Genomic DNA, 14,018 nt, shown 5'->3' with positions numbered 1-14,018 from the left:
TCAATGGAAAGGCAGGGAATGTTCCTCTTCTCTGGCCAGATTCTGTTCTTTGCAATTAAAGCAAGTTTTTAAAAATGTAAGAGGCAGTGGTTGATCTGCAGGGTTTGGCCAGTTAGGCAGTTATGTGTTAGATACAGAGAACAGAGGACGACTAGAGGATCCCGCTAGAATAATCAATGGCAGCTAATATTCATTGACCACTTAGTAGACACCAGGCACTGAGCTAGGTGGGCTTTTTATATATGTGAGATCCAAACTTGAGGATAACCCTATATGTTAAGTACTTTATCTCCACTTCATAGATGAAGGAGCAAGTTCAGACAGAAAAAAAGTTCTTTCCCAGGGCAATACAGCTAGTAAGTGGCTGAATCAGGATTCATAGCATCACCATGTGAGACCAATATTTACAGGGAAAAGGAAAGTCACAAATCTTTAAAACGAAGTGACCACCTTTCTCGCACAGAATAAATAACTCTCACTGGCATTTTTAGGCTGGGAAACAGCTGAGTTAGTAGTCAAGTCTGACAGCCAAGTGAGTCTCACCAACCACAGCACGGAGCGTGCATTCCCCCACACCATCTGCTGTGCTAACGAACAGGCCTGCCTCAGCCTCTTTCTCTTTAGAAAGGACTTTGCACTTGGCCAGACAGGAGAGGAATGCCCATTTCTTCCTTCCTAAGCTAGATCCAAGTAAAAGAAGGTTTTCGTTTTTCCCCGTAAATATTCTTGGGTCATGAATCTTGATCCGTAGTTTATTTTCTTTCAGGCATGTGTGCACCCACCATGCTGGTCCAACAAAGAACACTGCTCACCAATCTAGCGAGACAGAACCCTTTGGCCAGAAGTCAATTTCTTTGGACCACATACATTTCCCGACAAGGTGTATTTGTTTTCTAGTGACGGAAAGCCAGAGGAGCAAGTCCCAGTCATTTTTTCCCCTTGAATACCAACTACAGGCTAGGTCAGCTTGCTTTCATTGAGTCCCGAGCTTCAGTAATTGCCTCAGCATTTTTGACTCAAGTTTCCAGGGACTCTGCACCTCGCCTATTCTCTACTTTTAAGAAACAAGGACCCTCACCTAGTTGTGGCCTAAAAAGATTGAGATTTGAGATTTAAAAATCTCAAATTCTCCAAGAATATCTTGATTGCTTCCTCATCAGTAATTATGAAGAAATTTCTCTTTTCCTTTTTTCTTTGTCCCTTCTCCCAGTCACCAACTGGATGGATGGATGGATGGATGGATGGATGGATGGATGGATGGATGAATGTCTGGCTGACTGGCTGGCTGGGGGCTGGCTGATGAGTGACTGGATAGATAGATAGATAGATAGATAGAACCAAAATTCTGAAGCCACTGGAGAGCTATAGCTTGACTCCTTGAGACTGTGTATTCTGATCCAGGAAACATTTCTTTAGCACCTGTCAGATGCCAGAGATTTATTATACCATTTAAAACTCAGTAGCTCTTACCAATATCAGGAATGAGAGAGGTGGCACCAGTAAGCTCCTACAGATATTAAAAGGCTAAGAACAATACCATGAACAATTTTATGCTAATAAATTCAGTAACTTAAATAAAATGGGCGAATTCCTTGAAAGATACAAAACACCAAAGCTCATTCAAGAAGAAAATAGATAATCTGAATAGCCTTATATCTGTTAAAACTTAATAGCTCCGGGAGGTATAGGTATTACTGTCCTCTTTTTACAGATAAGGAAACTGAGACTCAGAGAGGTGAAGTCTTTTAAGCTCAAGGTCATGCAGCTAAAGTATGGTGGAGCTAGGATTCAAATGCAGGTTTTCTGATTCTTATTCCAGTGCCCTTTCTAGCACACCACATTGCCTCTAAAGACTGCAGCTCCTTATTTCCTGGAAAATTGTTTCTTCCCAGTCCTCAGCCTCCCACCCCATCCTTTCTTACGCACTCTGTGTTTTCATCAGGATTATATTCATTGTATTTGGACTCCATGTTCTTTTTTGTGTCTGGGGAAAAAAAAAAAAATCTCCTCTACCAGCTTGCACTCGAACCAACTTGGAAAAAGCTTAAATGCTGTTGCAGATGTACAACTTAAAAATGTGAAGTTTGTAGCTTTAACTTTTTGTAATAAAAACTAATAACACTGGCTTAAGTGCTGACTTGAAATGCTATTTTATAAAGTTTGGATGTAAATAATCAATTGAGGTCAGCAGTTTGTATATGTATGAAACATAGCTTCCTCCCCTGCACCTTTTTTAATTTGAGGTGCTTCCTGTGTGCTTTTATGTTAGAATTGTTGTTTTTCCTACTTCCTACACATTGTCACCTTTGTTTTAAATAAACTGTCCTTTGGAACACAAGACTTTCTTCTTTTTAAAAATGAGATCCTCCCTCTGTAGCCTGGATAATGGTGTTGGGAACCTCTGCGACACTGACTGTGTCGTATGTTTATTTCAGAATCCAAAGCTGGGGGAGAAGTAGGTAGGGTAGGGAGTAAATGCCGACTGTGTGCCCAGTCTGAGCTAGTCGTCAGGGAGATAAAGATAAACCAGACATAGTTCTTGCAGACCAGATGGGGAGTCAGTCAAGTGCACATGGAAATACCACAGTGGAAAGAAGTTCACCGACCATGGACACAGGAGGAGAGAATGACAGTCAATTCTGCTGGGGTGTCCAAGGAAGCTTTTCTGGAAATCGTGCATCTTGAACTTGAAATAGGCAAGAGATGGCCAGGTCAAGGAAGGGCAAGAAGTGAGGGATCGAAGACCTCCTGGGCAGAGTGACCGGCCTATGCAGAGGGTCTGGTGTGAGAGTCTGGATGTAAGGTCACCATGACATCCTTCATCTCTGTTGTTGCATGGAACTGGGCCAGGCACAGCCCAGCATTCAGAGCGGAGCTGTCCTCCTGTGGCCCATCCTCATCCAGAAATACGTCGCTAGCCCGCCCCACCCCAGGTTTTCTCAGTCTCAAAGTTTATACCAAAGCAGGGAAGGAACAGAGTTACACCAAAAAGTGAGTGCGGGTCTCTTGAGTCAAATTGCTCTACAGTGTTTAATATAATAGTTCCACAGTCTCTCTGCATAACGTCGTGCTATTCTGTCAGCCCTCTGGGAGTGGGGGTGATGTGTGTCTCTTGTTGCCTAATTTACTCCCCTTATTCCCTGAAAGAGTCAGTGTCTTCCTTCCTGTTGCCAGGGTTTGATGACAGGTGTTCCCTGTTGCTCAGACTCAGAACCTGTGGCCAGAAGGTGGAAAGAAGAGATGAAGTAAATTCCCGTTTACTAAGCACTTACTAGACATCAGACACACTGCCGAGCCTTTCAGGTTGTTTCATCTTTTTGCACAGACTCTGAGGTATTTAGTACTAGACGCTTTTTTTTTTTAAGTTTGTTTACATTCTGAGAGAGAGAGAGAACATGCGCGCATGAGCAAGTGGGGGAGGGGCAGAGAGCTTGGGAGAGGAGGAGAATCCCAAGCAGGCTCCGTACTGCCAGTGCGGAGCCCAACGTGGAGCCCGAACTCATGAACTGTGGGATCGTGACCTAAGCCGAAACCAAGAGTCGGACGCTTAGCCGACTGAACCGTCCAGGTGCCCCTAGTGCTACGCCCTTTCTATAGATAGGGGATTCCAATAGTGTGCAGTACTGACCACTAGGGAGCGTTCTGGAAATGCTTCAGAATGGTTTGTTGTGACCATGACCGCAGGATCCGGTCAGCATTTAATGGGCAGAGGCAGGATGCTAGGTGTCCTGCAGTGCATTCTGGGCAGTCCTGCACAGCATCAAACCCCACTGGACATTTCTGTTGGTGAGAAACTTGTTTATCAACACCTTATTCAAAACCAAACCTCATTGACCTCTAAACACAAAGTACTTTGTGCAAGGTTTCACTATTAATTTTCCAAGAATGAACTATGTGGAATGAAGGGACACTTGCGGTTTGTTTTGTGTGGAGCTTTCCCAAGAGCTGGTCTCCATTTCAGAAAACCACATCATCCGCGGCACTGATGCCGGCAATAGTTGAGTCACTAGTGCAACTGTAACGCATATTCACAGCGAGTCTGTCACGTGTAAATAAATAAACCATCATTTCAGAGGAGGATGAAGTGCCATAAGGAAAAGAAAACAGTAATGAGATTGTGAGCAATATGTGAGTGTGTGCGTGTGTGTGTACGTGTGTGTGTTTGCACATGTGCATGCATGAAGATGCAGAGAGAGACAGCTTTTTTTTAATTTTTAAAAAATATTTATTTTTGAGAGAGAGGGCGATACAGAATCTGAAGCAGGCTCCAGGCTCTGAGCTGTCAGCACAGAGCCCAACGCGGGGCTTGAACTCACAAACTGCAAGACCACGACCTGAGCTGAAGTCAGACGCTCAACCAACTGAGCCACCCAGGCGCCCCAGAGACACCTTTATGTAGAGTGATCCAGGCAGGTTTTCTGAAGAGATGGCTTTTGAAGTGAGACCTGAATGACAGGAAGAAGCCAGCCAGGCAGAGCCCATGGATGGTGGACATTCCATGCTGAAGGAGCATCAAGAACAAAGGCCCTGAGGCCAGGACAGAAGTTTGATTTGTTGGAAGGATGGCCGCCCTGCCTGGAACGGTGAACAAAGGACAGAGTAGGTGGCAGTGACATCAGAGGGGTGAGTGAAGATGAGCAGGTGGGGCCTTGTGGTCCATGGGAAGGGGTGTCATTGCTGATGAGACTGAAGCATCAGAGGGAAACCACCCCACCCTGTGCAATGTAAGAGATGCTTACTCTCAGCCAGCTTCCTGCCTTACAGACAATGCAACTGAGGCCCGAGGTTTGGCCATGTCGGGTCTGGATTCCACCCCAGACTTCTTGACCCCGCTATTCATTCTGAGACCCCAACTGTGGCTTCAAGTACAAGAATGCGTCTGGTTTGTGATCTCTACACATGCACACTACTTCCCTTCCCAGCAGCCTCTGCTCAAAGTTGCTCTACCATTCCCAAAGAAAACCAGAGCGCTGCTGGATTTACGTTTCCTTCATATGTGTTTTTTATTTTCTTCCTAACATTTATTGTGCCAGGCGTTTTCACATAGGTTACCTCACTTGAACTTGACATCAACACTCTGAGGTGTCGGGGTCATTATATCAAGACAAGTGAAGGAACAGGCTGAGAGAGGCAAGAAACACAACCAAGATCACACAGCTTGCTGGTAGCAGAGATTCAAGTACAAGTCCATCTGGCCTCAGGGCCCATGTTCTTTCCTCCTCACCATGTGGTATCACTCGTGTTCTCCCATCCTATTCAAGTAATTCCAGTAACTCCCTAAGACTGAAGCCAACACAGGAATGCAGAGCTAGGACAGCAGCAGGGGAGGAGACCTGATGACCTCTGTGGAACCTCTGGATCCACCTGAACTTACGCCATGGTGTTGGATTTCTGTCATTTGTAACTGAACGCTTCCTTACCCATGCAAGAAGACAGGAAAAGGTGGAGCAGGGAGGGCTTGGCATACCAGCCTGACAGAGGTTGGAGGTCGACCTTGAGACATGCTTCTTGGAGATCAAAGATCTGGTCCAGGGTCATGTACCTGGTAAGTGGCAGGGCCAATGTCAGAACCCAGGTCTGACTCTGGGAGCAAGGTGTGTGCAGTTCCTCCCCTTCAGCTCATGAATTTCCTGAAGGTTCTGAACCCACTCCGTTTGAACAGGTTAATCACCAGTCTACATATGAGCTTGTCTTCTTTTCTAGCAGACAAGATTCTGAAAGACACTGTCCCTTTCATCTCAAAAGCTCCTGCCTTATGAGGTTAGTGTCTCAACTTACTAAATTTCCCGGAGAATTCTTTCCACACTCAGGCACAGGGCCTGGCTGGCCTGGAATATGAGATCTGGCAGTCATCAAGGACCATCCCAGCCAGCACCTGAAGGCCACGTCCAGAGCATGAAGACCCACACTTCAAAACCACTTCCTTCAATGGCACCCAGGGAGTTAAGTTTGCCAAAGAGAGTGAGAACAGGGAGCTGTGGTGCCCAGTTGAGTACAGCCCCATATTAGGTGGCCTGAGCTTGAATCCCTGATGCACTGCTTTCTGATCATCTGACTGTGGGCCAGTTTCCTCAGCTGTCCAAAAACTGATTATTCTATTTCATTGTTAGCTTTGCCTTATAGGGCTGTTGTGAGAAGTAGCAGATAAGGGACATGAAATCATGCTGTAAACTGTAGAGTGCCACAGGTAAGTGATGAGTGGTTATTTTTATTAGTTGACAGGTCACCTTCACTCTTGGGAGCCTCAAGAAGTACCTTAGGAGGCAACTAGATTCCCTTCCATCCCCTTCCTCCAATAGGAACACTCCTCTTGGCCTTATTTAAGCCAAAAATCTCTTCTCCTCACAGAGAGACTCAGGTATGACCTTGGACCTCCCTGGGTCTCTGTTTTTTGATCTATAACGTGGGGCTGGGGAGGGGGAAGATCTTAAATTGGATCCTCCTTGAGGAACATTGTGTCTCACTAACCAGGGAAGTCTGCACCCCCAGGTCATTGGAAACAGGGAGAAACTACCACAGACATCACATCCCAGAGCCCCAAATGACCCGAGCTTTCCCATGTACCCTCCAGGCCTAGTGCCCCAGTTACTCCTGAGCATCTCTGGACATCATCTCTCCATTTTACAGAACATGAAACTAAGGCCCAAGAGGGCAAGACTGTAAGGGGGATAACTGTGGGATCTGTCCTTTTAGAAACTGCTCGACTCCCACGCCAGCCAGGGGTTCACATGGTGGCTGCTGTGTTCTCATAGACCCAACCCTTTGCCACAGTGGAGTGACCCAGCAACCTCATCCAGAACTGGGCCAGTCATCTCTGACACAGTTTTCAACCTAGAACTGGGAAAGAGTTCTCTGGTGGAGGCGCCACGAGATGTGGAACTGAGAGAGATATTGGTGACCCTGTTGTCTGCCGTGTCGTACAGATTCAATGTCTGTCTTTCTCTCTTATTCCTGGTTTCTGCTGTTGCTGAAGCCAAGCCACCTATCTACCATTCCCATCGGTGGTATTATAATAAATATTTGTTCGTTTTGCCCACTCAGGATCCCTTTCCCTCGTTTTTAATGAAGGCACCCCACGTTTTCTTCAGGAAACTACGCCTCCACCATCTGTGTCCTGGGGAGACTGTCAGTGGGAGTTCCTCCATTCCCTCAGCCGTGGGGTGGGCATGTGACCCAAACTAGTCCAGGGAGACCCAGTTCTCCGGGAAGTTTTAGCTAGAGCAGAGTGCTGTCACCCAAGCATTTAAAAATTTTTTTTTTTCAACGTTTATTTATTTTTGGGACAGAGAGAGACAGAGCATGAACAGGGGAGGGGCAGAGAGAGAGGGAGACACAGAATCGGAAACAGGCTCCAGGCTCTGAGCCATCAGCCCAGAGCCCGACGCGGGGCTCGAACTCACGGACCGCGAGATCGTGACCTGGCTGAAGTCGGACGCTTAACCGACTGCGCCACCCAGGCGCCCCTCACCCAAGCATTTTAATGGCAACACCCGAAAAAGGTGATTCGTGGGCTCTAAGTACCTCCATCCCCATATTGCCCTCATTCCTATCTTTTTCTCAAAGCCTGGTTGGGTTTGTTTTTTTTTTTTTAATGTTTATTCATTTTTAAGAGAGAGAGAGAGAGACACAGAGCACGACCAGGGGAGGGGCAGAGAGAGAGGGAGACACAGAATCCGAAGCAGGCTCCAGGCTCAGCTATCAGCACAGAGCCCGACGTGAGGCTTGAACTCATGAACTGCAAGATCATGACCTGAGCTGAAGTCGGATGCTTAACCGACTGAGCCACCCAGGCGCCCCCCCCAAAGCCTGGTTGTTTAATTTTACTTTGATTCCAACTGGTATCTATCCAATGCACCCATTTTTTGCTTAAGTTGCCCAGAGTTGGATTAACTTGTTTGCAGCCCAAGTCTCCTGACAGAGAAATTGGAAGAAGAATGGAGTCATAGTTCACATGTCCTCCAGGAAGTGTGGGGTATTAAAAACAGTTGGGCTTTCCTGGGGCAAAACAGTGGGAAGTTGCTGCTGTTGCTCTGGTCCTGAAGAGCAGCCCACGGTATATAGAGCAGGAAAGGGTTGTTTCCTGTACTACTTGGTATCATTTGACCACCGAGAATGTGGCTCTCAGAGAAAGGATAGCTTCCGTCACGGTTCAATTTTGAGATGAGAAATGCCCAGGCTGTGGGATAGAATGTTTTGTTTCTAACTGCATAGAATAATGTAAACGGAAAGTCAACAAAGCAAGCCGAAATATAATTTGGGGGTGGCGGTCATAGAACATCTCTATGACCACAGTGAAAAGAACTTCATGACCTGCGATAGGGCTGAGATCTCCAAAAACCAAAGTTGGTAACTGATTATGCCGGTTGCTGATTTGACAGGCCGGCTACACTTTTATGTGTGGCTTATGACCAGCAGAACAGCCACGCAAGAGAATGTGGGAGAAATCCAAGGTCATCTCAAACACTGGGTGGAAGCAGTCCCCACCTTCCTTGTGGAGAAAGCTCCCAAGCTCCCGGGATGGTGGGGATGAGTTTTGGCCTGGAGTGTGAAAAACAGACTGAGTAGGAAAGAATCTTGGACCCATACAGAACTGCAAAAATCTGTTCACTGATACCAGTGGAAATCTGGGCAATATTTGTGAGAATGGATTTTTGTGGTGCTTGATGAGGGGAGGGGAAATGTAATGTTGGACCAGGCTGGTCTCCTTGGTAGGGATGCACGAGTCAGGGATCCGGCATTCTCTGTGCTAGCTCCAGGAGCTGGCCGCGTTCTGACCATTGATGGGTTGGCTAAAGCAAACTTGGACCGAATGCTGGCCCACATGAAATGCAATGTAAAGGCCCGAAACCCCTGGGCATCTCGTAGAGGAAAGGATTCAAAAGTTTCTGAAGACTGGATTTATTTTGTGCCTCCTTCCCATTAATATCTCTATGGCCTTCACTGAACCCAGAACACTTCACCTTTGCTTTGAGGAAAGTCTACATCAGGAGAGCTTGGTGGTGGGGCTGCAACTGCAGTGAAATGGGTTCACTGACCTCAGACGGGAGGGAGAATGGAGACGTGTGGGAGGCCGGGGGGTGGCATTTAAGTGCCTCAGAAATAAAGTGAAGTGGTCGTCATAATATTCAGCAGGTTCTGAATGAGGCAGGATCTCTGCTAGAGGGCCCTGAAGAGGTAAAGGTGACCACCGGTCTTACTTGATTTGAGTAATGAATAAAACATAAGAAACAAAGCAAAACAAAGCAAAGCAAAACAAAACCTAGTCCTGGCAAAAAAAAAAAAAGTCCTAACTTACGTCACTGCAACCATCACCTAACACCTAGGCTTGAGTTCATTTATTGATCTAAAGCCCCTTGAATGAAGGATATGCTACTTGCCCTTGGGAAGCATGTCCGCTATACTACCACATGAGTGTAATGGCAACATTTGTCTTGCTTTCTCCAAAAACGCCTGTGGTCATTCACCGGGGGAACTGGGAGAAGAAAGGGAAATACTCAAACCTTTCAGGAGGCATTGGACGAAGACTTTGAATCAATGCCAATTTCCTGGGTCTGAGAGTACCACTGTAGGTCCACCCATCATGTGAAAAGTCAGATTTTGGCCCTTGTCCATGTCACTGGAGGGCTAGATCTCCAGTTTCTGAGTGACAGCTGGAAAAGATCCCCACGTTGGCTCCCTGACCCAGGGAGGCCATTATAATATAAAAGGCCAATAGAATCCAATTGAACGACTATTTTGAAATGGAAAACTCAGAGTGGTACCGCATCTTGGGGGAGGCTGCAGAGATTAGTACCTCCAATAAAGACCCTGCAGGGTGATGACTCCCATCAAAACACCCTTAGTTTCCCCTGTTTGGCTGGTGTAAAATTAGATGGATCTTGGAAAATGGCCGTGGATGATTTTAATGAAGTGACAACTCCAATTTTAACTGCTGTGTTAGATATGTATTCCTTACAATCTCTGGAGCTAATATGCATCTATTGGTTTCATTTTCTATTCCAAGAAACACAAACCACTGGAAGCCTTTTGCTAATAGTTGGAAAAGAGAACAGTTTTCCTCTACTGTTTGACTCAGGGACACTTTGGTTCACCAGTTCTACACTGGAAAGATTTGATTAGATCTCTGACTTTGTCCTATTCCACAAGACATCAAACTGATCCACTACACTGATTAAATCACATTAATAGGGCCCAAACACACTAAGTGTGTTTTCCGTTATATACAAGATAGTTTCCTTATGTTACAAACACTTTTTTAGACTGTGCTTATGGAGAGAAGATGTGAGCATATAATGTGCTGGGCAGCCAAGGGTTGTGGACAACCTGCTCTTTTTGCTTAACATCCCTCCCCTTTATTTTGGTGACGTCACATGGCCTTTTCTTTTGGGTAACTACCTTTCTTCCATCCCACATGGCCCAGGTGCCCTGCCCCCTTCCACCAAGGGAGAGGTGTGGGGCTCAAGGCAGGCTGGGATCGGAACCGGGCGTGGAATGACACAGGGGAGGAAGGCCACTGAAGGCTGAGCATTTAGCTGACGGTGTCATAGGCAGAAGGCTCATGGGTCCCACCACTGAGGTCCCCAGAGTTCCCCTCATTCCTGCGTGTCCTGAGGCCTGGCCAGCCAGCTTTTCCTTTGACGGGTGAGCATCACTGGTACCCTTCTGTAGTGCGCAGAATGGTGGTCCTGAAGATACGTCCAAGTCCTATTCTCTGGAACCTGTAAATGTTACCTTATTCGGGAAAAGGGTCTTTCTGCAGATGTGATTAGGCTAAGGGTCTTGAAATCATCTTAGATTAGCTCGGGTGGGGGGGCCTACATGCCATCACACAAGTCCTTATGAGAGGAGCACTGGGAGACTCCCACACACGCAGGAGGAAAAGGTGACATCAGGGCAGAGGCAGAGAATGGAGGGATGCAGCCACAAGCCTAGAACACTGGCAGCCACTTGAAGCTGGAAGAGGTAAGAAGATTCGCCCCTGGAGCCTCAGAGCGCGGCCCTGCTGACACCTTGATTTTAGATTTCTGGCCTCCAGACTGTCAGAGAACAAATTTCTATTGTTTTACGCCATCAACAGGAAAGGAATACACCTTCCAATAATTTTTTTTTCCTTAAGAGAGTCCGTTTCTGTTGCTTGTAACCAAAGGACTATAATTGTGATGGTTGCTCATCACTTATTCATAATGAGTTACTCTTTTTGACCAAGTTAGTTCCCACCGGATTCCTGTCACTTGCGTCCTGTGCCAAACTCGAGACTGGAACCAGAGGACGTGGAAGGAGTCACTCCACGCGCCTCCCCACCCTCCCCATTCACTCAGCACACACGCCCGGGCAGCCAGCTCCAGTACAGGCAGAAACAGGTCCCTGCGCCCCGCCTCTTTATTTGCATAATAGTTTTCACAGACACACAGGAGTGGGAGTGAGAGTGAGTTGTCGCTTTTCTGCCAGGATGACACACACCTGGGGAGGGACGCAGGCTGGTCAGTTCACCCCGGAGCTTTCTCCATACCGGCTTTAGGGACTTGTCTGTGGGATGAGAAAGTCTGGAAGCTACCTGGCTCTTTGACACGTTCAGCAGTTCAGGAAGGGCGGTGCATACGGGGGTGAGACTGCAGGAGGGCTGGTATGAACGCGGGGGGTCGGGTGCCGCTCCAGTCTCTGCTCAGGCTGGAGACTCGGGTTCCAACCGTACGCGGGGGCCTACCACGTCATACCCAAGGCCTGCCCGTGGCTGTGCCCTGTGCTTGGAAATGCTTCCCGGAACCCCCGCTGCCTAATTAACGATTCATCCGTATGGTCACCCTCAAGAAAGTCTTCTCTGACCCCCGTTAACGGTCCCTGCTACATGTGTGCCTGGAGTTCCTGGACTCAGTATACAGCTCACTGTTACACATCTCTGTGATTACTGGATTAAAATCCATCTCCCTCACTAGTCTGTAAGCTTCTTGAATATATATATATATATATTTGGTTCCCCGTTATATCTCTTGAACCTAGCAGTCAATGAATCAGAGGACAGGTGTGGCAAGTAAATCTGAGAAGCAGCGGGACTACCACAGTAGTGTGTGTGTGTGTGTGTGTGTGTGTGTGTGTGTTTCGGGGGAGATGCTATGGGGAACTGGAAAGTACATGCCTCACTCAAAGGCATTTGAATGAAAAAAATATACTAAAAGTACTGTTCAGCTAAATAAAACGCCTCTGCAGGCCACACATGAAGCCCCGGCTTGTGAGTCTTCCAATGATATTTGTTGAATGTGTGAGTGAAGAATCTACAGAGAAATGGCCGTAAAAGCCTCGTAAAGTAAGGAGGAACCAGGGGCAGGACCAAAGGACATGCTGTTCGGTCCTGTCCATACCCTTTCAAGGGCAAGGCCTCTCTGGTCATTTCCTCTTCCTTCCCGGCGCCTGACACACAGTGTGCTGTTCGAACTGGCTGACCCATCAGTAGGTATTCATTAGGTACTCACTAAGCACCTACTCCCCACCAAGCCTGGGTTCCACCACACGTCTTCTGTGTTGAAGTGCAGCATGTGGGGGGTGGTGGCGCACAGAGCCGTGGCCAGCCCAGGACAGTACAGTGATGAGTGTTCTAGAAACAGTATGTAAATGGGGCTACGGGAGTCCTTCCCTCCCAACGTCTCAGTAAGTAGGAAGGATTCAGCAGGTGAGTAGAAGGGTAAGTCCTCGGCAAGGATGAAGGGCTGGAGCGGGTCAAAAGGAGCAGAGGTCTCAAGCGTCTGCCTGGACGGTAACTCAAGGAAGGGCTGGAGGCCTATGTGGCGCAAAGAAAGGAACTGCCACAGTCAGACTGGGGACAGCAGGGGGGGTCACAGGTGTCCATGCATAGCAGCTTCTTGCCACCAACCTCTCAGAGCTGAGCTGGCTTTAAATCGGTGACTCCCTGCTGAATTTGGCTTTCATCTCCCTCCGGGGCACAGACTGTGACCTTGTGACAGGTGGGCTGGGACCTGGAGATGGGGCGTCCACCTCCCACACTGTGTCCTCAGGCCACAGGCAGGGGCCCCTCCAGGGTCTGTATCTCAAGCCAGCCCTGGCGGGAAGCTGCAAGACTATTGCTCAGCAAAGCTCACACAGCAGCTAGGAAGGCAGGTCTTCTTCCTTCCTCCCAAACCTCACCTAGAGCCGACTGCCGTTAGAATCTCATGGGAAAGGGGGTGCCTGAGTGGCTCAGTCGGTTGAGCGTCCAACTTCAGCTCAGGTCATGAGCTCGCGGTTCGTGAGTTCAAGCCCCGCGTCGGGCTCTGGGCTGACAGCTCAGAGCCTGGAGTCCGCTTCAGATTCTGTGTCTCCTTCCGTCTGCCCCTCCCCTGCTTGTATTCTGTGTCTCACATTGTCTTGAAAATAAATAAACATTAAAAAAAAAAAAAGAATCTCATGGAAAAGGACCACAGCTGAGGTCCAGCGCTCCTACATCTGAATCCTCTGTCTGGGCCTTTCCCTAGCCCTGATAGAGGATCTTCTCAGGATTCATGAACCCCCTAAAACCACATGCAAACTTTAGGAGGGCAGAAGAAAGACAGCATGGAAGGAACACTGGCTTGGTCGACCAAAGAGTCTGAATTCCCAACTTGGCTCCACGACTTCTAACTGGGAGACATTTGGGCGAGTCATTGCACCTCTCTGAGCCTCAGTTTCCTCATCTGCGAAATGGGGCCAATTCTCATCCTCCAACACAGGGCTGAGTGTGATAGGGCTGACAGGCAGGGAGTGTTCATGACCCGTTAGCATCCTTTTGGTTTTCTCTGTAGCACATGCCTGCTTCACAGTAGCTTGGAGGTTCGTTTACGAAAGTCTCTGGGCTGTTCTCCAGGCTCACAGAACCTAGGGTGACACCATCCTAACCTGGGCCTTTAGAGGAAGGGACCCAGTCCCCATTTCTCAGGGCTGGGGGAGTGATCCTGAGCAGTGAGGCCACCATGAACCATGTAAGCAGGGAAGGATCTCTGCTGCTTCAGCTGACTGTAGGGGTGTGGGAAGGAGGACACTGAGCCCTGGCT

At 47.9% G+C, this 14,018-nt stretch overlaps 1 long non-coding RNA gene across 1 annotated transcript; it reads left to right on the top strand.

Moving 5' to 3' along the window:
- The first annotated feature begins 4,333 nt into the window (after nucleotides 1-4,333).
- Nucleotides 4,334-7,036, top strand: LOC115510052. The gene is made up of 2 exons (XR_004343353.1): nucleotides 4,334-5,760; nucleotides 6,124-7,036. It is a non-coding gene; the product is annotated as an uncharacterized LOC115510052 (long non-coding RNA).
- Nucleotides 7,037-14,018: the final 6,982 nt, after the last annotated feature.

The sequence above is a fragment of the Lynx canadensis genome, chromosome A3 (assembly GCF_007474595.2).
Source record: "Lynx canadensis isolate LIC74 chromosome A3, mLynCan4.pri.v2, whole genome shotgun sequence".
NCBI lineage: Eukaryota > Metazoa > Chordata > Mammalia > Carnivora > Felidae > Lynx > Lynx canadensis.
The sequence above is the reverse complement of the archived record's forward strand: the minus strand, read 5'-3'. Positions and strand labels throughout refer to the sequence as shown.